The 26,452-nt window shown below is 45.9% G+C and overlaps 1 long non-coding RNA gene across 1 annotated transcript in view; it reads right to left on the bottom strand.

The window, feature by feature from the left end:
* Nucleotides 1-9,273: 9,273 nt before the first annotated feature.
* The window catches only part of LOC116737882, a 79,439-nt gene continuing 62,260 nt past the window's right edge, over nucleotides 9,274-26,452 (bottom strand). The window contains exons 3-4 of the long non-coding RNA XR_004343190.1: nucleotides 10,077-10,142; nucleotides 9,274-9,390 (exon numbers count right to left, since the gene is read on the bottom strand). This is a non-coding gene — a long non-coding RNA (uncharacterized LOC116737882). The remainder of the gene's footprint in view (nucleotides 9,391-10,076; nucleotides 10,143-26,452) is intronic.

Raw genomic sequence — 26,452 nt, 5'->3', positions numbered from 1 at the left:
AAATAAAACCTCATATCAAGGAACATCATCATGAAATTTCAGGACACCAGGCATTAAGAGAAGATTTCAGAGAGGTTTCCTGAGAGCAGAAATAAACCACAGCAAAGGACTGGAAACAGGATGACATCAGACTTCTCAACAGTAACACTGGATGCTGGAAGGAAATGGAACATTTGGAAAAAGTATTTGTGAACTGATCTATAAAGCCAAACTAATACCAAATGAAGGTATAATGAAAACATTTTCAGACATGCAGGATCTCAATTTTTTTCCTATGTACTTTTTCTTGAGGATTTACTAGAGAATGTATTTTACTGAAATGAGTGATCAAATCTAGGGGGCTTGGGATCCAGACCCCATGGATGAATGGATCCAACACATGAGACAGGGGGAGCAAAGGAAATTCTCAGGGTGAGAGTAAAGACACGTTTTAAGATGGCTGCTATGAAGCAGGACTAGAGGGAAACAAATGCAGAGAACAAAGAATGAATGGAAAAGTTCTAGGAAAAAATTGGAACTGATAGAGGATCTCGTATATGATGCATAGAATATTTGGGGAATAAATTGTTGATAAATATGCTAAAAATGGTCAAACAAAAATGAAATGGTCAAATGAAAAACAAGGCAATTATGAACTCCAGGGAAAAATTTTAAATATTCAAGAAAGGAATGTTAATGATCCTATACCTATGTTTCAATTGTAAACGATATTTGCATCGTCATGATACTCAACTATTAAGTATGAATTTAACAAAAAATTGTCATGTAACCATTTGGAAAAATGGAGGTGAATGGTGAATAGCTCTGTGTGTACATGAGGGGTGGAGGATACATAATAGAGCTAAATAGTTCTCTTCTATAGTAGAAAATCAGTAGATCATGCTTAAATTGAGAATTGAGAAATAATATGAACATTTTAAACATTATTTATTTTTGAGGGAGAGAGAGAGTGTGTGCACATGCATGCATGTAATCAGGGGAGGGGCAGAGAGAGAGGGAGATAGAGAATCTCAACCAGGCTCCATTTTCAGTGCAGAGTCCAACATGGATCTTGATCTCATGACCATGAGATCATGACCTGAGCTGAAATGAAGAGTCAGATGACCAGTTGACTGAGCCACCCAGGTGCCCCAATAATATAAGCATTTTAAAAGAGAAATTTACAGATGAATATCTGAAAAATCAATTAACAGGTTTTAAAGCTCCTGGAAACAGAATTAGGGATGGGGCTAGGGTGGACCATGGAATGGATTTAGAAAAAAAAAATTTTTTTTAACCTTTGTTTATTTTTTGAGAGACAGAGAGACACAGAGCATGAGTGGGGGAGGGGCAGAGGGAGAGGGAGACACAGAAACTGAAGCTGGTCCAAGCTCTGAGCTGTCAGCATACAGCCCGACTCGGGGCCCAAACCCATGAACCGTGGGATCATGACCTGAGCCAAAGTTGGACGCCTAACCAACTGACCCACCCACATGCCCCGGATGGATTTTTTAAAGCAAACTTTTGGCTTTTTAAAAAACTAGTCACTGGGGGTGTTTCCAATGTTCTGCTATTACCAACAATGCTGAAATGAATAATCTTATACATATGTTATTTCATTTGTGTGCAGAGAAGCTGTGAGATGACTTTCCAGAGGTCAGAGGGCAAATGTATTGGTGCTATTGATAGATAATGCCTAATTGCTCTCCAAAGGCTTTGTAGCATCTTATTGTCTCACCCGAATCCTGTGTAAGTGGTTATTTTCCCTGTCTCGTTAGAAGAATGTGTTGTCGAACTTTTGAGTTTTTTCTCAATCTGATGGGTGTCAACCTGCCCTAATTACGAGTAAGGTTAAGAATCTTTTAAATGTTCAAGAGCCATTTATAATTCTTTTTTTTTCCCTGAATACTCTAATTATGTCCTTTGCCCAAATTTCAATTTTTTTTTTGTATCTTTTTCTTCTTGATTTCTAGGAGTTCTTTACATTTTAGGGAAATTAATCCTTTTCACTGCAATTTGATTTTTCAGTTTGTTAACGGAGTTTGTTATTATTTTATGCTAAGTTTTTGACTAATATGGAGTGATATTTAGAAATATTTTCTTTGATAGGGGCACCTAGGTGGCTCAGTCAGTTGAGCACCTGACTTGGGCTCAGGTCACAATCTCATGGTTTGTGGGTTCGAGCCTTGCCTTGGGCTCGCTGCTGTCAGTTGGGAGCCTGCTTCAGATCCTCTCTTCCCCTCTCTGTCCCTCCCCTGCTCCCACTCTCTTTCTGAAAAATAAATAAACGTTTTAAAAAATTAGAACTATTTTCTTTGATAGACTCTGGATGTTGAGTCATAATTAGCAGGGTCCTCCACACAAAAAGATTACATAGTAATTCGTCAATGCTATCTCCTAGTGACTTTAAGTATTTTAAAATTTTTCTACATTTAAATCTTTGATCCATTTTGAATTTACCCTCATATATTGAACCAGCTTCATCTTTTCCAGATGGCTACCCAGTTGTCCCAACTCTGTTCACTATTTGATCACATTTAAGTACCTATATTACCCTGATTAAAAAAAAAAAAAAAAAAAAGTAAACCAAACAAAGAGAGGGCAGGGGGCAGAGATAGCCTGAACTGAAAAGGGAAGGGAGGAAGTGGGACGGTCACATCCTCTTTCCCAGCCTCGGTGTCCCCACACAGCCATTCCGATGGCCATCTGTGTAGAGATGTCCCACCCTGTGGCTGCTTTGTCAGAAGGGATTCTCGGCTGCAAGAGGGGGTCACTACGGGGAGGCTGGCCAAGCTCAGACACCGGAAGGACGAGTTGGATTTCAGACCCTGGGAGGGATGATAGCAGGAGCCACTCCAGGAAATTCCCTGTCACAGGATGACTCAGCTCTGACTGCCTTCCTGCCTGAAGGCACTTAGGGTTCCAATCCCTGGGAGAGAGAATTTGATTGGCCACTTGTCCATCCCTGTCCGAGTCCTAAGATTAGCTGAACACCACCCCCAAGTGCGTGGGGGTGGGATGGGGCAATCTCTCCAAAGGAAGAGGTGTTGGGTAACAAAACCAAACAAAGCCCCCACAGTGGCTGTCCACAACATTTGTAAAAATAGTGACAATAAAAATAGCAGCTATTTGTGGACTACTTCTATAGTCTGGGAATCATGTGAAGCAGTTTCTCATTTATCTCTCACCAGCTGTGTGAGGTTGACAGGTGAGGAAACCGGGGCTACAGACAAACAAAGGGACTTCTCTGACACAGTAAATGGCATCACCAGGATACATACCTGGCTGTGTCGACCCCGACCCCGTCTCTGCCTTTTAGCCATTCAAGGATTTCCCTTGGAGAAAGAATAAATGTGGAACTCAACATGTGCACCCTATGTCCCCTGTCAGCCTCCATGGGCTTCAGACATGGCTATCGATGACTGTTCTGACACCCAGGGGGCTCCTTCGTGTTCTCATCACTTACCCTAGCGCTTGTTACCTACTGACGTGGTGAGCACCGACTGTCTATGGCACCTCCAGGGGCTGAGCTTTCTCCTTCGTTCTCTCCTCACAGCCATCTTTGGGTGAGGTCATCTGGGCTGGATTGATGATCCTGTTAGGGAACCATCTCTTGCTACATGTACAGGTCTCCCTCGGACCCTGAACCGATGCCCTCTTGTGCACCTCTGTCTACGCTTGAGATAGGGTCCCTCTTCATGGGGTCTGTTGCATGGGAGACTGGGGGGCCGCCTATGTCCCGGTGTGTTAGTCGCCACACTCTCGAGATCATAACTGCCCCCCGAATAGGGCTCACACATCGCTGTGCAAATACCCCCTGCCCCTCCCCCTGCCCTGAGCCTCCTCTTGCCTGCCTGGATGGCTGAATTAGAACCGGGTGCTCTCCTTGAATCGTCTGGCACCCGCCCTGCCCTACTTCATCCCTAGCTCCGCCAGCCCGAGGCACTCTGTTGGCAAGGGTCTCCTGAGAGACCCTATACGGCCAGCAGGGTGCTGACCCCTTTTGGGCCACACGCAAGCCAGGAATGTCTTCTCCTTCCTGTTCCCTCCCTTCATGATTCAGAAAACTTCAAAATTCTGCCATTCCCAGGGCTGGGCGGCTTCTGTTGGGTGTGGTCTGGAGCTTGCCTTCAGTGGTAGAAACACCGTGATCAATGGAAGCACTGAAAGCACACATTCCGCCCTGCAAAAGTGCTGCTCTTCCAAATGCGATCTCTTTAGGACCGAGTGACTCACTTGTCTTTCCCCCTTGGATGCACGGTGTTATATGCCCATGCTGCCTACAGCTTGTCCCAGGGTGGCACGGAAGCTTTCTCTGAATGGCCATGAAGGTCACCTGCAGCTGGGGATGGCCACAAGAACACCTTTTCCTATGTAATCTAGGGGAAGGGAGTGCTGCCGGTTCTCATGAGGTGCAGAGAAACTTCTCTTCCCATCCATGTCCCCATGAGGGAGCAGGGTGACAACCACCAGGATGCATGGGTTCTGTGGTCAGATGGTGGACTATGAGGCTATGCACACGGTCCCATTACTTCTCCAATCACTGCCTTCCCCACGCTGTCTTCTCAGTGAGAACAAGTCTGATGACTCTATTTAAAATGTAACTGACTTGGGGCACCTGGGTGGCTCAGTCGGTTGAGCGACCGACTCCAGATTTCAGCTCAGGTCATGATCTCACGGTTTGTGAGTTGGAGCCCCACATCAGGCTCTGTGTTGACAGTGCAAATCCTGCTTGCGATTCTCTCTCTTTTCCACTCTCCGCCCCTCCTTCTATCTCTCTCAAAATAAATAAAGTTTTAAAACAACGTAACCTGACTCTAGGATTCTGGAGCTCTCTTCCCTAGATCTCTTTTTCGCCAGAGCACTTAAATCTGCAGCCCACTACACAAAACACAATTGTTAGGCTTGTTGTTTATTTTGTCTCTCTCCACTAGAATTTAGTCTGACAAGGTCAGGCAGGGACTTTGGTCTGTTTTGTCCAGGATGTGTCCCAACCTTCTAGAACGGTGTGGGCACGTGGTGGGTACTCAACAAATATTTGTCAAATGAACGAATGATTCACTCCTAAATGTTTCTGGTGGCTTTCAAATGTGTTCGCTAATACCGTGACGATGCTCACTTCAAAAGTCAAGTGAATTCCCTCCCTAGTTGAGTGATGGACTCCCTTCCAATGAATAAGATGTGACTTCTAAGACGGTCATAAAAAGGATAGCTTTCACCTGGCTCTCCCTCATGGGTCACTCACTCTAGGGGAAGTTAGCGGCCTTGTGAAGACATTCAAACAGCCTGAGAGGTCCATGTGGGGAGAAAGCGAGGCCTCCACCAACGACAACACCAACCGGCTGGCGGTGTGAGCCAGCCATCTTGGAAGCAGGCTTTCCAGGAGACAGCGGCCCGAGCCAACATCGTGACTCTAACCTCGGGAGAGAACCCAAGTCAGAACCGCCCAGCTAAGGCACGCCTGAATTCCCGACCCACGGATATCGTGAGGATAATAAATATTTATTATTGTGTTATCCCATATGTTGGGGGGGATAATTTGTTATGCAGCGATAGCGACCTAACATAATTTCAAGGTCACCTCGTGCGTTTAAAATATGACTTGCATTACATATACCCCCAACTTTGCAAGGAAGCAATGCTGTATGAAGTGAGGTCCACGTCCTGATACGTACATGGAGGTTGTGGAGATTTGATGGAGAGAGAACAGGCTTGGGGATATGAAATATAAAACAGTGTCAGATGGTCTCCAATCTGGCACTTATCCTGGGAATATCATTTTAAGGCAGTGCGTCTCTGGGAGAAGTGAGTGTTTGCCAGGAAGTTGGTACAGAGACTGGAGCCCTAACCCGACGGCACGTGCTGGGTGAAAACACTTGTCGGCTTATTCCAGCTCCGGTTGTTGGTTTCCTCACGGTGCTGGCACGTGGTGAGGCGCAGGCTGGGACCTGCCCAACAGCTCCTGATCTGAACTGCACAAAGACTGAAGCTGTTGTTGTTGCCTTCCTGTAACTCCAGAGCGACCTTAAATTATATTCCCCAGTGGTGGAATAGCCAGAATAGTACACCGCTGAGGACGTGAATTAGCCCCTGCGGGATACAGAAGATAGAAAATAACCGCTTGGAGAGCTGCAACGTACCGAATCCTCACCAGATAGGCACCTGCCAGTGCTCTGGAGGACATTTCTCTTAGTGCCGTGAATAGTGCCAGACGAGAGACTCTGGGGGCTTCCTGCCTGCCTCCTCGCTTCTGCCACCAGGGATCACCAGCCATGACCTGGTGACTTGGTGTTTGGTCCCCGGAGCGCACTCCTGCTCTTGGCATGTCTGACTGCACAGCTCAGAGGGGCAGATACAGCCGGTCTGGGGGGGCCATTCCGGCCGTGTGAGAAACTTGGCCCTTATGAGAATGATTGGCTTTTCACAGAATTATTGACGTTCTCCTTTGGCTGAAATTCTCTTATCTGGGAGTTTCACCAGATTAGGGGGAAAAATTCAAGGGGGCTTTGGTCACTGGCTGTTCAGACTACCTTTTATCAGTCCTATTTGACAGATGGAAGGAAAAAAACCAAAGGCTGAGTGTTTATGAGTATCGCAGTAGGGAAGTCAGAGAGTCTGGGAGACCTTGCTTGCTAGTAGTAATAATTATGGTAGTAGGGAATGTTTATTGAGCATCTGATATCTGCCCAGTGCCATGCTAAGCACTTTATGTCTATTTTCCTACTGGAGACTCATGACTCGCCTATGAGCTAGGTACTATTTTTATCCTCATTGAACGGATGAAGAAACTGAGGTTCAGTACAGTAATTTGCTCAAGATTACCTGGCTGAAGGAGGGTCTCATTTCAGGTCTGCCTATGAACGAATCTATGTCCCTAAGTAGTATGTGGTCACTGTCCTGAACGTTGCTGGTTTCTGAGTATCTGCCTGTTTCCAAGGTTGGTAGATGTGTTGCATCTCAAGCCTGTCATATCCAGGCAATGCCTGACACCAAGGAAGGAGAGGGCAGAAAAAGCCAAAGTAGGCCCAGCCCTGAGCTACTCTTCCACACTGCAACAGATGTTCATGATGATCGTCCTGGCTTATAACAAAAAAGTTAAATCCTGTCCTTTGCTTTAAAAGGTAGAGGGGTGAATGGTGAGTTTTTGAATGCTTTTCTTCCAAACAATTAATATTTTGGGAAAAGTGTTGGTTCTCAAAGAGGAAAACCTCAACTATGTGGAGTATGCAAAAGACTGCAGGCATTCCTAACACTATTGGTTAAATATCTTTGTGTTAACATTCTAACACAGATGTACATTGAGATGACACAATTTTCCCATTTTGCAGTATCCTATAAGTGGACCAAAAGAAGAGGAAACTATTCCATTGTGCTATCATTGGCTCCTCCCTCCTCTACATAGAATTCACCATTGGCTTCTCTAGGCTTGGCTGTCTGGTTCATATAAATAGACATATTGGTCTCTCTACATCGGTCTCTCTCTCTCAGAAATGATTGATGAGGGTCTCGATGCCACAGCTATACCCTGATGATAATAATTATGTTTGCATACCCAAAAAACAAGTAATCCAATGTAAAAATGGGCAAAAGACATGAACAGACATTTCTCCAAAAAAGACATACAGACAGCCAACAAACACATGAAAAGATGCTTATCACTTATCATTAGAACGATGCAAATCAAAACTACAATGAGATATCACCTCACACCTGTCAGAATGGCTACAATCAACAATGGGTGTTGGCAGGGACGTGGAGAAAGGGGAACCCTCTTGAGTGTTCGTGGATATGCAAACTGGTGCTACCACTGTGGAAAATATTATGGATCATCCCCAAAAAGTTAAACATAGAACTACCCTACAATCCAGCAAGTGCATTACTGGGTATTTACCCAAAGAATACGAAAACACTAATTCAAAGGGATTCATACACCCCCTATATTTATAGCACCATTATTTATAATAGCCAAGACATGGAAGCAGCCCAAGTGCCTGCTGATTAATGAATAGACCAAGAGGAAGTTTTATGTATACACATATTATTCAACCACAGAAAAGGATGAAATCTTGCCATTTGCAACAACATGGATGGAGCTAGAGAGTCTAACGCTAAGAGAAATAAGTCAGTCAGAGACATACCATATGATCGCACTCATATGTAGAATTTAAGAAACAAAACTAACATGCAAAAGAGAGAGAGAGAGAGACAAACCAAGAAGCAGATTTTAACTACAGAGAACAAAATGATGGCTACCAGAGGGGAAGTGGGTGGAGGACGGTGAAATGGCTGATGGGGATTAAGGAGTGCACTTGTCGTGATGAGCACTGAGGGATATATGGAATTTTTGAATCACTATATCGTATACGTGAAATATAACACTGTATCTAAGTAACTGGAATTAAACTATAAACTGAAAACAATTATGTTTGCACCAATAATAGTAACCATTCATTGAGTGTCTGCTCTGGGCCAAGGCACTCAGCTAGGCACTTACATACATAGTTTCTTAAGCCTCTTAATCACTCCATTGTATTTTGTCCATTATATACATCAGAAAACTAAAGTGCAATGAGCTCAAGCAACTTGCTTAAGATTTCAGACACAGTAAGTCGTTTAGGCACAGATTTGCATACTAATCTTTTTCCAAAATCCATGTTTTTCTGAGACAAACTCCTGGCCTGAGGTCATGATAGGCAGGGAAGAATACCCTGGACGGGGCATCTTCATATGTAGAGAGAAAACTGAGAGCAACTTCTATAAATATAATATTATAAAGTTAGGTTGATTACACACACACACACACACACACACACACACACACACACGTGATCCAGTTACTCATGATGAGCACCATCCTTTAAATTAGTCATCCATGGGGCACCTGGGTGGCTCAGTTGGTTAAGTGTATGACTCCAGCTCAGGTCAAGATCCTGTGGTTTGCGGGTTTGAGCCCTGCATCAGGTTCTGTGCTGACAGCTCAGAGCCTGGAGCCTGCTTCAGATTCTGTGTCTCCCTCTCTTTTTGCCCCTTCCCTGCTCACGCTCTGTCTCTCTCTTTCTCTCTCAAAAATGAATAAACATTAAAAAAATACATATAAAATAGTCATCTTTGAAGTCATCTTTGGAAGACTATTACTTCTTCCAAATACTATCTAAAATGCTTGCAATTTCTCTTTGAAAACTCTACTCACATTTAGCTTACATTCCCCACCCCCACCCCCCCAGTCCTGGTTTCTTTTGGTTACAGCCAAATTTGACCAAATAATGGTGTTTCCCATCTTGTTCACATACCTTGGTCACCAGATTTACTTCCAAATGACTTCAATTGTTTCCAAATCACCAAATCCACTCACGGAGGAAGATTTGAGGCCAGGAAGATTTGAGAATTTTTTATAAAATTCTGCAGCAGGCTCTAGGGATAATTTTAAAATACAGTGAGCCATGGTAGCACGGTTGGAAAAAAAAATTTGTTATTTGGAAATATAAGCTCTGATTTATTTGTTAAAATAATAAATAAAGTCATATTATTTGCAGTCACCAGCTTATTACACTAACCCCTCCCTGGCTCTGCTTTCTCTCCTTACACTTTGTTTGTTGCTGTGGATTTCTCCATTGAGATGGAATTCGGAAGCCCATCAGTGAGACGACATCTCACGTGATACAATAATAATTGCAAAGGACTGGATTTCATGATAACCTAGTGCCTTGATTCCCCGGTGAGGGCAAAGCTTCCTTCAACATTCATGGGATCACTTCTCACCCAAGGGGTTCTTCATGGGCTTCTGATTTGAATCTAGGAAAACTGGTGTGGGTAATGAGTGAGAGAAACATGGGCTTAAAGAAGCAATGTTTTTATGAATTGGAGATGTTTCTCAGATCAGGTCAGTGTAAACGCATAATGGAGAAGGAAGAGGTAAGAGTAGCCAAGAGAACAGATGATGTGATAGATATTTGTGGCATTCTCTTTTGTTCTCTTTTAGGATCCCCCATCCTGGGCTTCAGTCATATCCCAGTGGTATAAGCCTAGTTGTTGGAAAGTTAATTTTCTTTGGCTCTCCCCCCAATTTCAACCAAGGCCAAGCCCTGATTCTTACTTACCATCCATGGGAGTTTGCACTAACCCTCACATCTGAAATGGGAGCCCATGAAGAAAGCTCAAGAACTCTGAAAAGAAATGGTAATGTAAAAAATACAGTGAATATATCTTCGCTTCTATCATGCATTTTCTTTTAACACAGCAGATATAATCACCTAGGGGGGAACTAACATTTGTTGAGAAGATGAAAGGCCTTAAGCACATTGCATGCCGTATCAATCAAAATGCCATCAGGAAAACAGAAATTATAATAGGTATTTTAACCAGGGGGTATTTAATATAGTGAATGGATTTCACATGTGTTGGAATATCCAAAAGAAAGCAGTGAAGTCGGTAAATACAGGGAGCAACTTAGGGCTGGGGGGAACAAAAGGAAAGAGGTATAACCTAGGAATGTAGAGGAAGAGCCACCATCTTTGTTGTTGGGCTGCTGTAGGACCATCATATACTCGGCACTAAGATTGCCAAAGGGCACTGGGTGGCTGGTGACAGGGCCTGTAGGAAGTGGCAAGACTCTGGTCTAAAGTTGTCAGAGTGGTAGCTGTCGTAAGGAAGGTGGAAAGAGGAAGGAAGTCCCTTCCTCTCTCCTCCTGCCTCCCAGTCTCCCAGTTGTGCCTCCCAATTGCAGACCCTAAGTGGAAATCAGCTCGCAAGGGAATCTGGGAAATCTCATTTTCAGAATCTAAGCCCATAGCCTTACAGATCAAAGTATAAAGGGTGTGCATGGAACTGAGAGATCATTGACAAGCACGATGAGTCAATTCACTTAATACTCTACAAAACTGTGAATAAATAGAAGAAACAAAGTTCAGACCAGGGTCTAATACCAGAATCCTTGCTCTGGCAGTAAGTTCTAACTCAGTTTACATTTATACTTTGCTCTTGCCTTTTTTTTTTTTTAATTTTAGCATTTATTTAGTGCTGGCTGTGTGCCAGTGCTGTGCTAAAAGGTTCTGCTTATCCTATTTAAGTTTTGAAACAGTGCAGGTAACGTTGATGAAAAGTTTGCCCAGTAAACAAGAGGATAAGAAAACTAAATAAGAATAAACCTGGTTTCTTGAGTTGCAAATGTGTGCGTATATGTATGTACATATAAATTTTTTATATTATAGAGATTAAACTCTTTATATATACTTATATAAGTAAATTAATATGTGTATGTATTTATATAAAACTGTATATATATAATTACATGCAGACCACTTAGGTGAAAAAATACTATAATCAAAGAAGAATAAAAGTATTGTCCTAGATTGTTGAGCATGTCATTCTAATCAACTTCAATTCATTTCAGAGAGTAATTGTTAAATACATATGTGTGCTCAGCACCGAGCTAGAGACCATGAAGGATACAAGAAAAATATACGATGAGGACCCTGTTCCCAAGAAATGTGCTGTCTAGTTCTGAAATTAAACCTTAGCTATATAGGACATCATGTACAATGAAAACATAAAGGTCAAGGGACGCCTTGGGAAGTCACCGAGGGCTGGGATTGTCAGGGAAGGTTGTCAGGAAGGGAGGAGACGAGGCAGAGGGGGCAGTGAAGGCAATATGGATGTGGAGAAGTGGACAGACCCTTCCACGTTAGGGAAGACCATGAGTAAAGGCTCAGAGGTGGGGCACGAACTCAATGTTTTATTGTTTTATTATTTTTTTAATGTTTATTTACTTTTTGAGAGAGAGAGAAACAGAGCATGGACAGGGGAGGGGTAGAGAGAGAAGGAGACGCAGACTCCAAAGCAAGCTCCAGGCTTGAGCTGTCAGCACGGAGCCCAACGCGGGGCTCGAACTCACGAAGCACAAGATCATCACCTGAGACGAAGTCAGACGCTTAACTGGCTGGGCCACCCAGGAGACCCACAAACCCCCTGTTTTAAATGGCAGCAAAGGCACTGGAGATATGAGTGAAAGAAGGAACATTAGTTGGATGGTGGGCCTGAGTCCTAGTTGTCTCTCTCACTATCCATTCTCCCCTTTTTCTGTTCGGATGGAAGGTTAAGCTGGGCACAAGACCAGCCTTCCTTGCAGGTAGGTGTGACAGGGCCACTAGATTCTGGCTAATGGGATATCAGCAGCAGTGATGTGTGAAATTTCCAGGCCATGTTCCTGAAAGGAAATGAGTTTGTCCTCCATTGCTCCTATTTCCCTTCTCCTCCAGGAGTGTGGATGTGCTGTTGAACCATTTTGGACATTGTAGATAAGGACAACATCCTAACGTTAGCACACAGAATCTAGAAAGAGTCTAGACTCCCAACATCGACAAACTGCCGTCCCAACCCTGGAGCACCAACAGTGATTGATAAATGAGAGGGAGGATTCCAACTGAGAGCCACAGGGCGTCTTCTGCTCTTGGGCATCCATAGCGCTGTTTGGAGATTTGGCATTTGTTCCTCTGAGGTAGCAGTAGATCCTCCAAAAGTAGCCTCACCTTGTCCACACATCTGCATAATTGCTACTAAGAGTATCTTTTGGGAAGGCCGTTCAGAGAACCGAAAACACAGTGAGAGGATCGGTTTTTCTCTCCATATGTTAGGCAGGGACACCCAAGTTTCTGGCCAACCATGTTCGGAAGGAATATGAGACTCGCTGCAAATCCAGAAAGCTGCCGTAAGGTCTTACAGTTGGTGTGGGGGAGGTATTAAAAAACACTAATATTTCTGGAATGGAAGCATGAATTGAATGCAATAGAGATATCACAACCTAGGACAAACTGCCTTTGAGATCAAACACGTCTTGCGGAGAGGACTGGACCTGTCTTTTTGGTTGTCTCTTTTCAAAATAATCCCCACTGAAGGGCGAGTTGTTGCACTGGCTCCAGATCTGCAGCATCTTTCTCTTTCCCGGTACGGCAATAAGCAAAGATCCTAGAACCAGACTTGGGGAGAAGATAGCCCTGAGGCTATCTTTGAGATCAGGCTCTTTGAGAATCGTTCAGGATTCTTTCGTGTTGGAAGGTGAAGTGTCAGTAAAAAAAAAAAAAAAAAAAAAAGGTGAAATTCACACAACAAAAACTATTTCAATTTTTTTATTGTATGTGTGTGCGTGTGTGTGTGTGTGTGTGAGAGAGAGAGAGAGAGAGCAGAGGAGGGGTAGAGAGAGAGAGGGAGACAGAGGATCCAAAACGGGCTCTGTGCCGACAGCAGAAAGCCCGATGCGGGGCTCGAACCCCGGAACCGTGAGATCATGACCTGAGCCGAAGTCGGAGACTCAACCCACCGAGCCGCCCAGGGGCCCCCTGGCTTCTTTAATTTAGCGTAATGTTTTTGAGTTTCATCCAAGTTGTGGCATGTACCAGTGCTTCACTCCTCTCCGTGGCGGAATCGCATTCCAGTAAATGCATATGCCGCAATTTGTTTATCCCGCCATCTGCTGAAGGTCATTTGGGTTGTCTCCACCTTTGGCTGTCGTGAACGGTGATGCTATGAACACGTACGTACAAGAACTTGTCTGCACACCCACTGCCATTTTAATGAATATATAAAACTCAGGACTCAGGTGAGGAGGAATTAGCATCTGAAAGTCCAAATTCTCATTCTTCCCCACGTCAGAGGACAGGTTGCCGGGAAGGGGCTGCTACATCCACCAGTGTTGTTCTAATGGGCCCCCAGAGTTGCGTCGCAGAGTGGCTCTGAGCGTGAAGGAGGCTGGTAGAGTCACGGGCCCTGACATCTGTCTTCACTGCTGCCATTTCCTTTCTTTGAAAATCCAGGCAGGCACGCGGTCGAGTCATACTGAAGGCCCACGTGTGCTTTGCCGGGTGCTCTCTGCCCGGTTGTTCTCTTCATTGCCAGTTGTCCTCGCACCTTCTGAAAGGTGCCTGCCTGGCGCTAGCAGAAAAACAAAACTTTCCGGGTTAGACCAGAAGGGACCCCAGGCCTCCGAATGAGAGCCAGAGGACAACTATGCAAAGGGACCAGTTCTGTAAAAATAGTGACCGCTGCTGTTTATTGAGTATTGGGCATCCGATCCATTCAGCAGCCCTACAAGCCATCACCCCCATTTTACAGATGAGGAAATTGAAGTTAATTCAAGCACAGCTGAGGCCTGTGCAAATACAAGCGTTATCTCGGAGATATTGTGGGTTTGGCTCCAGACCACTGCAATAAAGCGAGCGCTGCAATAAAGGGGGTCAGATGAATTTTTTGGTTTCCCAGTGCATATAAAAGTTACGTCTACACTGCACTGTGGTTTAGTAAGTGTGCAACAGCATGACGTCTAAAAACAATGTAGATACCTTAATTAAAAAATGCTTTATTGTTGGGGGCGCCTGGGTGGCTCAGTCGGTTAAGCGTCCAACTTCATCTCAGGTCATGACCTCGCGATTCGGGAGTTCGAGCCCCATGTTGGGCCCTGTGCTGACGGCTTGGAACCTGGAGTCTGCTTCAGATTCTGTGTCTCCCTCCATCTCTGCCCACCCCACCCCCCCCGCCACTTGCGCTGTCTGTCTCTCTCTCTCTCAAAAATAAGTAAACGTTAAAAAAAAAAATAGTTTCTAAAAAAGAACTGGTCCAACCAAGGGACGCGGGTGGCAATCAGCTGTGAAGCTGCCCCTCCCAAGATGTTTTGATTATCCCCTGATCATCAGTACCCAACATGACGCCTACCATGTGGTTGGTTCTCGATAAAGAGATCTTAAGGCCGGGGGGGGGGGGGGGGTGGATGAATTCACACACATGTGCATGTTATCACAGCTTCTCTGTGGCCAGGACACTTCGTCTGTCTCATCTCAGGCAGCCTGCCAGTGTTTGTTATCTGGATCCACAGTGCCTCAGACAACTTCTAAGGGCCACCAAGAGGGTATATTAGTTTCCTGGGGCTAATCTATCACAAGTCACCACAAACGTGGCAGTTTAAAACGGCAGCAATTAATTCTCTCCCAGTTCTAGAGGCCGGAACATTGACATAGGTATCTGAAGGCCCTGGGGGAGTAACCTTCTTGTCCTCTTCCGGCTTCCAGTGGTTCCAGGCACACCCTGGCCCGTGACCCCCAATACCAGTCTCTGCCTTCGTCTTCGTGTGGCCTCTTTCTCGAACTCCAGTGCCCCTCTGCCCTTCTCTCACAAGGAAAACTGTTATTGGAACTAGGCCCGCCTACACAATCAAGATGATCTTATCCCAAGATCCTAAAGTTAATTATAACCAAAAAGGCCCCTTTTCCACATAAGGTCATATTCAAAGGTTCTAGGGATTAGGGCATGAGCATACCTTTGGGGGGCAGGGCAGGGGGGCATTATTCAACACACTGTCAAGGGCCCAAAGCCTCAACAGAGATAAAGAGAAACCATTGGTTCCAGGGTGGTTAATCTTCCTCTACGGTGTCACACAGCAGGTTACTGCCAGGTCCCAGCACTCTCCCCCTGCAACCACGGTTGACCGTAAATCTGTGAAGCCATCACAGGGCACCCCAGGAATTAAGTGAAGAATGTTCAGATTTTCCAGGCTGCTTGTTGGGCCTTCACAAGAATGGTCCAGCTGAACGAGGCCATGACGAGCTATCGTGGCTCATTTTACGAGCTCAGTAGAAATGCCTTGATAAGCCTGGAGGTTGGACAGGTAGCAAATCTTCTCTAGGGGACAGGGGGCAGGAGGTAGAGGGCTGGACAGGGGAGTAATAAGGTTGGGCTGGGTTTTTCCTAACCTTCTGTTTGGCCACTCTGAAGCCATATTTCCCTTCCCCTTCTCTCAGCACCAGCCTTGTTCTTCAGCAGTCTTCAGCACCTGGACCACTGACCCATGGGCTCCAAAGACCCAGGCTACGGTCCTGGGAATGTGTAATGGTCTTTGTGTGTCAGCTCGTGTCAACTTCTGCTAAGGTGACCAGATATTTAGTCTAACATCGCTGTAGATGTGTCTACGGGGCTGTTTTTAGATGAACTTTATATTTACATTAGTGGATTTTTGAATAAAGCAGATTGCTCCTCATATGTGGGTAGGCCTCATGCAATCAGATGGAGGCCTGAATGGAACAAAAGGCTGGCCTCCCCTGAGCAAGAATAAATTCTGCAGCAGATGGCCTTTGGACTTGAACCACAACATTGACTCACCCCTATGTCTCCAGCCTGCTGGCCCATCCTGCAGATTCTGGACTTGCCAAGCATCCGTAATCATATGAGCTAATTTCTTAAAATAAATCTCTCTTTCTATATATGTGCATGTTCTATTGATTCTGTTTCTCTGGAGATTCCTGACTAATACAGAGTGGCCTCCACTTCCCCAGCCTGGATAGCAGCCTTCTCAAGGGTGGGGGTGCTCAGCCCCATGCTCCTTCTCTCTCCCTTTGATCTCCCTCCAGACCTCGCAGTTTCCAGCTCAGAGAAAAGCTGCCTTTTAGCATGGAGACCGATAGGTCCTATTGGGTCTGTCCGATAGGTCCTATTGGGTCTGTAGTATCGTTCTCTTTGTTTCAAACTGATGATTGTAATTTCACCCCATTCAGGGGCCATCCCATCCACCAGCTCAGTAGGGTTCATGGAGAGGAAGCATCTGAGGCTAAGAAATGTCAGAAAAGGAACAACGGTCCCGGCCCAGCTGGGGTCTGGAGGGGTCTGCCAGGCTGAGCTGAGTGGAGAAGGACAGCACCCATGTGAAAGAATAGAGACTATGGCCTGGGTGGCAGCTAATCAAGTTCTCCCTTGTCAATTAATGAGTTTAATAAAATCCTTGACATGCGATCATTTTATATCTATATGAGAATCATGATTTTACCTCTTTAATTAAAAATAATTATCCTTTAATAGAGCCCAACCTGTCTCAACTCTCCCCCAAATGAGATGACATCATAACAAAAAATCTATTAACATGTATTAATACTCTAGAGTTTTAATATGTACACAGAATGGAACTAAACCCTACAAACGAGTAGGAACATTTTCAAAATTTCCTACCCTTTTTTTTAATTATGCACAGGTTTATTGACATTATGCTGAATTTAAAAATCGAATTAAGAAGATCAGCGGATCTCGATGCAAGAGAGGAAAATGACATTGTGTCATCTTGTCAGAAAAGATGGTATGTTTTCCCATTTGTTGATGTGTTCTGCTGTGTATTTTTGGAATGTTTTGCTCATTTCCTTATTGAGATATAATTGACATATAACATATTAGTTTCAGGTGTACGACATAATGATTCAGTATTTGTATATGTTGTGAAATGATCACCATAGTAAATCTAGTTAAATTGCATCACTGCACAGAGTTACAGAATTTTTTTTTCTTGTGACGAGACGAGACGAGACGAGAACTTCGGAGATTTGCTCTTAGCAGCTTTCTTTTTTTTTTTTTTATTAAATTTTTTTTTTTCAACGTTTATTTATTTTTGGGACAGAGAGAGACAGAGCATGAACGGGGGAGGGGCAGAGAGAGAGGGAGACACAGAATCGGAAACAGGCTCCAGGCTCTGAGCAGTCAGCCCAGAGCCTGACGCGGGGCTCGAACTCACAGACCGTGAGATCGTGACCTGGCTGAAGTCGGACGCTTAACCGACTGCGCCACCCAGGCGCCCCTCTTAGCAGCTTTCAATATGCAATACGGTGTTATTAACGAGAGTTGCCATGCCTGATCCCTCCCCCTCTTTATCTTCAAGACGCCATATTTGGAAGGACCAAAGATGTGCATCATACACTTGCCTTTTTCCCTTCTTTCAGTCTAGACCAGTGGTTCTCAGCCTTGAGGTTCATAAGAAGAACCGTCTGGAATGTTGTTGCTAGGACTATGAATACTACTTACGAAAGCAATGTAAAGAGCTTACCGTATCTTAAGAAACGCCTATGGTAATAATGACAATATGAAGATTTTTGTCTTTCATGAATCTGAAGCCACCAGACCACTCCTTTCCCCCATAAAATACGACTGCACCACAACTGCATCAAGGTGTCTGAGGCTCTTAAGCTCTCAGTTGTGTTTCTCTCCTATTGTACTTCCCTGGGAAGGCAGGTCTCGGGTATTGGAGGTGCTTTTTATTTTTAATTATTTTTTATGTTTATTTTTATTTTTGAGAGAGAGACAGACACACAGAGTGAGAGCAGGAGAGGAGCAGAGAGAGAGGGAGACACAGAATCTGAAGCGGGTTCCAGGCTCTGAGCTGTCAGCACAGAGCCCTATATGGGGCTCGAACTCACGAACCGCGAAATCATGACCGGAGCCGAAGTCGGACGCTTAACTGGTCTCTGAGTTTGAGACCAGTGTCAGGCTCTGTGCTGACAGTTCGGAGCCTGGAGCCCGCTTCAGATTCTGTGCTTCCCTCTCTCTCTGCCCCTCCCCTGCTTGCAGTCTCTCTCTCTCTCTCTCTCTCTCAAAAATAAAGAAACATTAAAAAATAAATAAATAAATAATTCTTGAGGTGAAATTCGCATAACAAATTTATAGCCATCTTAAAAATGTACGGTTGAAGGGCATTTAGTACATTCACAGTGTTGTGCCACTCTCACCTCTATGAAGTTCCCAAACATGTGCGTCCCTTCAAAAGGAACCCCGTAGCCATTAACAGTCATTCCCTACTGCCCTGTCCCTCCCAGCCCTCGGAAACCATCAATCTGCTTGCTATCTCTATGCTTTTCCTTATTCTGGACATTAACGCATACGTGGAAATCAACCATAAGACTCTGCAATTTCCACTCCTGGATCTATACCCCAAAGAATTGAAAACAGATACCCAAACAGGTATTTGTACACAAATGTTGACGGCGGCTGGAACAGTTATGTCTTCCCGAGAACCCTCTGCGGGCTTTCTTGTGGTTCTACAGGTAAATGTCTCTTCCTCTGAGAAAAAGCAACAGTGAGGACAGAAACAAGAGAAAGACAGAAGCCGTACCCAGTTACCCCCATTGGCGCTCTGCTTCCCCGGGCACAACAACCCAACGTGACGGGGGAATGTTACCCACTGGGGGTTCTGGACAACAATGAATCAAATACACCCAGAAGAGAGAGGCTTGGCAGACACATTCGGGTGGTTCACCAAATTCCCAGGAAGCTGGGAATGCCTGCCCCGGAAGCCACAGAAATGGGGGAGTAATCCGGGGTCCCTCCTGCTTAAAGACGAGTGCTGCCTCGAAGCCTGTTATATAAGCGAGCTGGATTTCCAGCCTACGGGGAAAATGCACAGGAGAGCCTGCCTCAGGGCAGGCTTGTGGTCATCATGGTCAACGGTCAGCTAGGAGCTGGAGGCTGGGAGACCCATTGGTAAAGCGGGCCTCTTTCTAAATCTGTTTCCTCTTCGTTAATCGCGGAGCATTTTTATTCTAGCCTTCTGTGGGCTCAGGAGCTTGGCTGGTACTACACTCCCGGTTTGCAAAGGAAGAAACTGAAGCTGCGGCCTTTTCCAATGTTTTCTTCCCTGCTCTCACTTCTGGCAATTATTATAAAGTGCACTCATTATCCTTACAATGGTTCAGAGATTAAAGCTTAATTCAGTCTGTTATTTCTGTGGCTTTGCCTAATAGCATTTGCACCTGTACAAGCCCCACTAGGTGGTGAGGCCAACGCCTCCTTAAATCACCAGAGGATGTGCTTTGTGTTCTCGTCTTGGCTCCTACCGGTCTGGCCAGAGGCAGTTTTCATAACATTTTAATGGGTCACCAGGGTTTTCTATGGGGACATCTGTCTCCATCATAGGCAAAATGGGACTCTCCTAAGAAGAAAGGCGGCCTGTAGGAAAGTCAGCTTTGACTTCTAAAATGCAGTAGTTGAGGGGCGCCTGGGTGGCGCAGTCGGTTAAGCGTCCGACTTCAGCCAGGTCACGATCTCGCGGTCCGTGAGTTCGAGCCCCGCGTCAGGCTCTGGGCTGATGGCTCGGAGCCTGGAGCCTGCTTCCGATTCTGTGTCTCCCTCTCTCTCTGCCCCTCCCCCGTTCATGCTCTGTCTCTCTCTGTCCCAAAAATAAATAAAAAACGTTGAAAAAAAAATTTTAAATGCAGTAGTTGAATACCTGGTACCCTTTGTTGACAGGCAATGCACATGAACGTGCTCTCTTCTTCATGTGGCTTATCACAGTGCCCGGTAGGGAAGGAGACAGATCCGGGTTCAAATCGTGGCACGGCCGGTGTTCCATGTGTCATCTAGATGAGTCCTCTAATCGTCCTGAACCTCAGTGTGCCCAGCTGCGAGGTGGGGTGACAGAACTAAAGTTATGTATAATTGAATAAAAGAATTTGAGGACGTGCTTGACAAATGATAGGTCCGCTCAAAGATAATAGCATTGTTATTCATTTTAGTACTAACGGCTACCTCTAGTCTGAGTTGACCAAAAAGGATCAGACCAAGTGGGGACGTTTTTAGCCTTATAAGCTGTGGTTTATGTGCTGTTAGATATAATGGGGCTCTCCAGACCTCAACATGGTCTGGGGTTCTCACCTACTAAACTGGCCCCTCCACTCCTCCAGATACGTGGTTTATTTAATCATCTGGGGGCTTAGCTAGGTTAGGGCAGCATGTTGAGGTCCACAATGTCTGTGTGGAGGGGGAAGTCCAGAGAAGCCCGTGGCAGGGTAGCGTCGGATGGAAGAGTGGGGAAAGAACGATCTGGTTTTTTTTCTGTATTACTTTCAAAGCTTCTTTGGTTCTAGGAGTTATCTCGATGCTTGTCTGTGTATCAGCCATTCAACAAATGTTAACTCAGCACCTGTTCTGGCTGGTATGCTAGTCCCTTCTTACACCCGTTCTTACCTCCTTTGTGTCTGCTCTTGGAAAGGTCACTATAAAATAATACAGCGTTTTCTCCCGAACAAGGGGGAAAGGGTATATGAGCTAGCCAGAGGACTGTGTGACCAAGAGGGTGTCTGAGAGGAGGAAAGCAGACAGGGCCAGAAAGGAGATGGGGGAGTAGAGAGCGGTGACATCTGGTTAGCAGAATACCTGCTGCCACGGGGTGCCCCTCTCTGCCCAAGCCCCTGATGCCGCGAATTACCCCTGTGGTAACTCTGCCTTGCAGACAAAGGCGATAGGGGGGTAGCTGAATAACCCTGGGCAGAATTTCCCAGGGGATTTGCAAATTGCCCTCTCGCATGTGTGTGACTATTTTTTTCATCCTTTGATAGAAGACGTGCTCCCATACTCCCAAGTTCTCGGGCTTCCTTTCTGCAAACACTCCCTCCGTCAGGCTCAGGGGACGAGGGAGATGTGACCCTGGTAAGAAGAACACAGCCAGAGACTGTTCGGAGGCAAAGGAAAGGACACAGAGAGATGGGGGGGGGGGTGCCTTCCTGCCTGGCTTGTTTATTGCCACAACTTAGGGAGGAGACACGTGCAAGCGCTGTGCCACTTTCCTTCTTCTCCTCTCTCTTCAGGGTTCCTCTCCCTCGATTGCCCAACAGCCCAGGACAGACTCCCAACTACCAGCCGCGCCCGCAGATTCCCAGCCTGAGAGAAACGTGTTGCTAATACCTTCCGGGCAATTTGTTTAATTAAAGCTCAAAACAAGTGTTGGTTCCTGGTATAAGTGGAGAAATGGAAAGAAAATGAATTACTCATGGCCAGGTCTGCAAGTTCTCCCGATTTCTCGTATCTTTGTTAGCCAAAGGAAGGAGTGACGAGGAAGGACCGTGGCTAGATGTTTAATTGGGCTCAGTAGCACACATGCAAACCAAAAGTTGTGGATGAATCACGGTACACGATGTGAAGCAAAATGTATTACATATCTTATCGTATGTTCGATCCCTACTTGATTAAAATAGCAATTTAACTTATATCGCCTTTGTTGTTTTTGCAACTCAATAAGACCCGCTGTCTGGGTGCACCAGCCCCTAGAAAACAGGTTTCCAAGACTTTGAAAGTGAGTCCTGCTGTTACATGGATTATTTTTTACGGCATCAACCATTTAAAGGAAAAGAATTGGGGATCTAGTTGAATACAGTATTTAGTAATGCAATATGTTTAATATTATTCATCTATATCTTCAACCATTCGAGGGAAATCACGTGCAATACAAAACAATATGCCCAGTGTAATCCTCGCCTACTGCCCCCAAGAAAACAAGGAATCTACCTGTTTTTAAATTTCTGCATGTCCAATAAATCCATTTGATAGATTTTTTTTTAATCTCAAGGTTTGACTTTTTATTTTTTTATTTTTTAAATTTGTTTAATGTTTATTTATTTTTGAGAGAGAGAGAGAAAGAGAGAGAGAGAGAGACAGAGTGTGAGTAGGGGAGGGGCAGAGAGGGAGGGAGACACAGAATCGGAAGCGGGCTCCAGGCTCTGAGCTGTCAGCACAGAGCCCGACGCGGGACTCAAACTCACAAACTGTGAGATCATCACCTGAGCTGAAGTCGGATGCCCAACAGACTGAGCCACCCAGGCGCTCAACTTTTTTTTTTTTTAATAAATGTTTATTTATTTTTGAAGAAGAGAGAGAATATGTGGGTGAGGGGCAGAGAGAGGGGGATGGGTATCCAAAGCAGGTTCCTTTCTGTCAGCACAGGGCCTGATGCGGGGCTTGAACGCACCAACGGTGACCTGAGCCAAAGTCAGATGCTTAATCAACTGAGCCACCCAGGCGCCCCTCAAGGTTTGACTTTTTTTTTTTTTTTTAATTTTTTTTTTCAACGTTTTATTTATTTTTTGGGGGACAGAGAGAGACAGAGCATGAACAGGGGAGGGGCAGAGAGAGAGGGAGACACAGAATCGGAAACAGGCTCCAGGCTCTGAGCCATCAGCCCAGAGCCCGACGCGGGGCTCAAACTCCCGGACCGCAAGATCTTGACCTGGCTGAAGTCGGACGCTTAACCGACTGCGCCACCCAGGCGCCCCTCAAGGTTTGACTTTTTAAATGACATGACAGAAGTACCCTTCTGTATTTATAAATACACATTTTAAAGGCTTCATTCATTTCCTCACTCATTAAACGTAACTGAGCACTCACTACATGTAGGTGTTGCTGTTGGTGCAGGAGATGCAAATTACATCACTCTGGGTGACTCTCGTCCCCTCTTCCTTAGCCAGTCAACCTCCCGGTAACATCCTGCACCTTGGTATTCGATTGGAGATACCTGATGGGAAAACGGCTCCTGGACACTCTAGAGTTTCATGCATCAACTCGTCAACCTCATGGAAACACACCAGCTTCTCTGTGATGGGTCCGGCCAAGCCTGGGTACATTCCTAATTGACTGGCACAGGTTGGGTCACGTGACCACACCTGCACCCATCTCTGTGGTTGAGGGTGGGGGGCTCTGATCGGACAGCCTGGCTAAATGTCTACTTGTAAGGGGTGAGGAGGTCAGGTCCTCACGACCCCATGGTTTCCTGAAAGGAGAGTTTCCCTAAAACGAGATAAGTAGGAAGGGCCAGAAGAAAAGCAGAGGTACCATAACCTACCCAACCACCCGAACCGCGATTTGGCCACTGACTTCCAAGGCCTTCCTTCGTGGTCAGTCTGTCACTGGGGCTAAACTATTTTCCATCCCTGTCCTTCTTCTCTAGCCCTATTGCTGCCTCTTTGGCTCAGATCATCATCACTTTACCCAGATGCCTGCAGTGCTCTCCTAACTGGCCTTTTCACTCTAGACTTGCTCCTCTCCAATCCAGGTTCATCATTCCCGGACTAAAGTAGGACCACATCACTCAGTGACTACCCCATGCCTTCAGCGTAAAATGCAAGCTTTTAAAACTTGGCATACGCAGCTTTATCTTGCACACGGAACCCCTCACCTGGCTTGGGGACTGCTGTTCTGGTGCCCAGCCCCCTGCTACAGTGATAACATTGTACCATCTGTCGGCTTGCCTGACTCTCCCCCCAAGCCAGAGCGCTTTAAGAGCCAGGATATTGTAGTTTGGCTCACTCCAGCTCATTGCAAACCCTTCGTAGCGCATTTTCCTGTTGGAGCTAGAAAGCTAAAAATTGCATTTACGAGACCGCCTGGCAGCTGGGATATAGAAAGGTAATGTAAGTTCCATCAAGCAGGTATACCTGTATGAGACTTTATTTTTTTTAAACGTTTGTTCATTTTTGAGAGAGAGCGACAGACAGACTGCGAGCGTGGGGGAGGGGCAGAGAAAGACGGAGGCACGGGATCCGAAGCAGGCTCCAGGCTCTGAGCTGTCCGCACAGAGCCCGGCGCGGGGCTCGAACCCACAGACCGAGAGGTCATCACTTGAGCCGAAGTTGGATGCTTAACCGACTGAGCCACCCAGATGCCCCCGTATGAGACTTTAAATAGAAGCAAAAACTGAAGAGACCTTCTGGAAACCTTGGTGGTGATATCTGATCCTTTGGGGGCAGGTACAGGTGAGTTTCTAAAATCCGGCCCCCGGCACAGGATGGCTATAATTATGGTGTTTCCGACTAGAACATTGCCTTAATGGAGTTGGTGCTTTTTCTTAGTCTGCAGTTCCCAGCTTCATTGCTGGCACTTGTATAGACACCAAGCCTGGCCTTGGCCCTTGCCACGATTCTGGGAGCGGCACAATTCTCTGGAATAAAAGTCTTTCCACAATAAAATAGTGGATGTTATTGTTGGCAATTAAGCGCCCTGATTAATAGAGATAGTGTTTAATGCCATTTTGTGTCTGCAGCACCCAGCACTATGCCTGGCCCGTGAGAAATACCACACGCCTGTTAGCGAATGAACGTTTGAATGGCTAATTGTCTCTGTTCCTAGAGCGCTCACTGCATGCTAAGACAGGCGCGCATGAGAATATTTCAAGGTAACAGGTTGTAAGAGAGTCACAAAAGTTAAGAAAATGCTGAGATGGGAGCATCAGGACCGTCTCAAGGAAGGTAATATTTGAGATGGGCCTTTAAGAATGAGTAGCAAGTCGTTGGCTAGATAAGGAGATAGAGGTCATTCCAGGCAGGAGAACGGTATACCCAAAGTGCGAACACATGAGATGGCAGGGCACGCTCAGGGAATGTGTGTGGTTGGGTAGGATATGACCCTCTGGTCAGGAGATAAAGAGGGACAGGGCAGGGGAAGCCAGGATGTGAATAGCAACAAAGGTTAGCATTTCTGGTACTTTCTAGACACTGGATCCTGAACTATGTCACATTACCTCAATCCTCACCATTGCTATTACTCTCATTTCACAGGCTGACTTGACCAATGTCATATGTTGCAAGTGGCAGAACACATTCAAAGTGAGCTCTCTCTGACGACCATGCTTTAGACTTTATCCTGCAATGAATAAGAACCAACGAAGGTTGGACAACGATAGGATTAGATGGTGTTGCCGAAGGATGGGAGAAAGGGAGCTTGAGTAGGTCAGGAGCCCAGAGGAGAGATAGCAGCCACAAGTCAGGAGTGGTGAGAATGGGGACGATTGAATACATCTGAGAATTTTGTTTTTTATTTTTAATTTTAAAAAAATGTTATGTTTATTTGTTTTTGAGAGTGAGAGAGACAGAGCACGAGCGGGGGGAGGGGCAGAGAGAGGGGGAGACACAGGATCCAAAGCAGGCCTCAGGCCCTAAACTGTCAGCGCAGAGCCGGATGCGGGGCTCGAACCCGCGGACCGTGAGATCATGACCTGAGCTGAAGTCGGACACTCAACCGACGGAGCCACCCAGGCGCTGAAAAATATTTAAATTTTTTTTTTAATGTGTATTTATTTTTGAGAGAGACAGGAAGAGACAGAGCACAAGCAGGGGAGGGGCAGAGAGAGAGGGAGACACAGAGTCTGAAGCAGCCTCCAGGCTCCGAGCTGCCAGCACAGAGCCCGACGCGGGGCTCGAACTCACGGACCGTGAGATCACGACCTGAGCCGAAGTCGGACGCTCAACCGACAGAGCCACCCAGGCGCCCCACTGAGAAATATCTGAGAGGCTGCATAGACAAACTCGGAGACCAATGCCATGTTGCAGAGACGGGAGGCGACAGGAATGAAGAGTGAAGCCGAGACCTGGGCTCAGGCACCTGGGTGGATGGTGGCACCATTCATCAAAATAGAGAAAACAGGTGAAGAAGCTGGTTGGGGCGTTGATTCGTGATATTGGTGTTAGATATGTTGATACAGGATTCCTACAGGACGATAGCTTGGAGACCATCGAGATATCCATTTGTCTGAATCTGTAGGGCCCGTGACCCTGGAGTAAAGCCTGGTGCCCGGGGTGTGTTGGCGGCTGTACAAGCACGTCTGGAATCTGGCCCAGCATCAGGCCGAGCGAGCACAGGGCCTTGCGTCGCTGCGTATTGAAACTGACTTGTCAGGCCACGGAGCTACAGAGAAGAAAGGCTCTGGGCCGAGGCAGGCAAGCAGGCGCCCCGCTCAATAATTCAGCACAGAGCCTGTCTTGGCTGCAGAGCTACCATCACAAGGAGCGTTTTTAAAGCCAAACCCGATTTCTGTGCGAAGTCATGCCTGAGTAAGCTGGATCGTTGCCAAAAGACAAGAGAAGGCTCCAGGCCTCTTTATACACAGGCCCGGGGAGATTGGGGTACTTCGTGATAAAGC

The sequence above is a fragment of the Lynx canadensis genome, chromosome F2 (genome assembly GCF_007474595.2).
Source record: "Lynx canadensis isolate LIC74 chromosome F2, mLynCan4.pri.v2, whole genome shotgun sequence".
NCBI classification, from domain to species: Eukaryota; Metazoa; Chordata; class Mammalia; order Carnivora; family Felidae; genus Lynx; species Lynx canadensis.
This window is presented reverse-complemented; position numbering and strand designations above follow the sequence as displayed.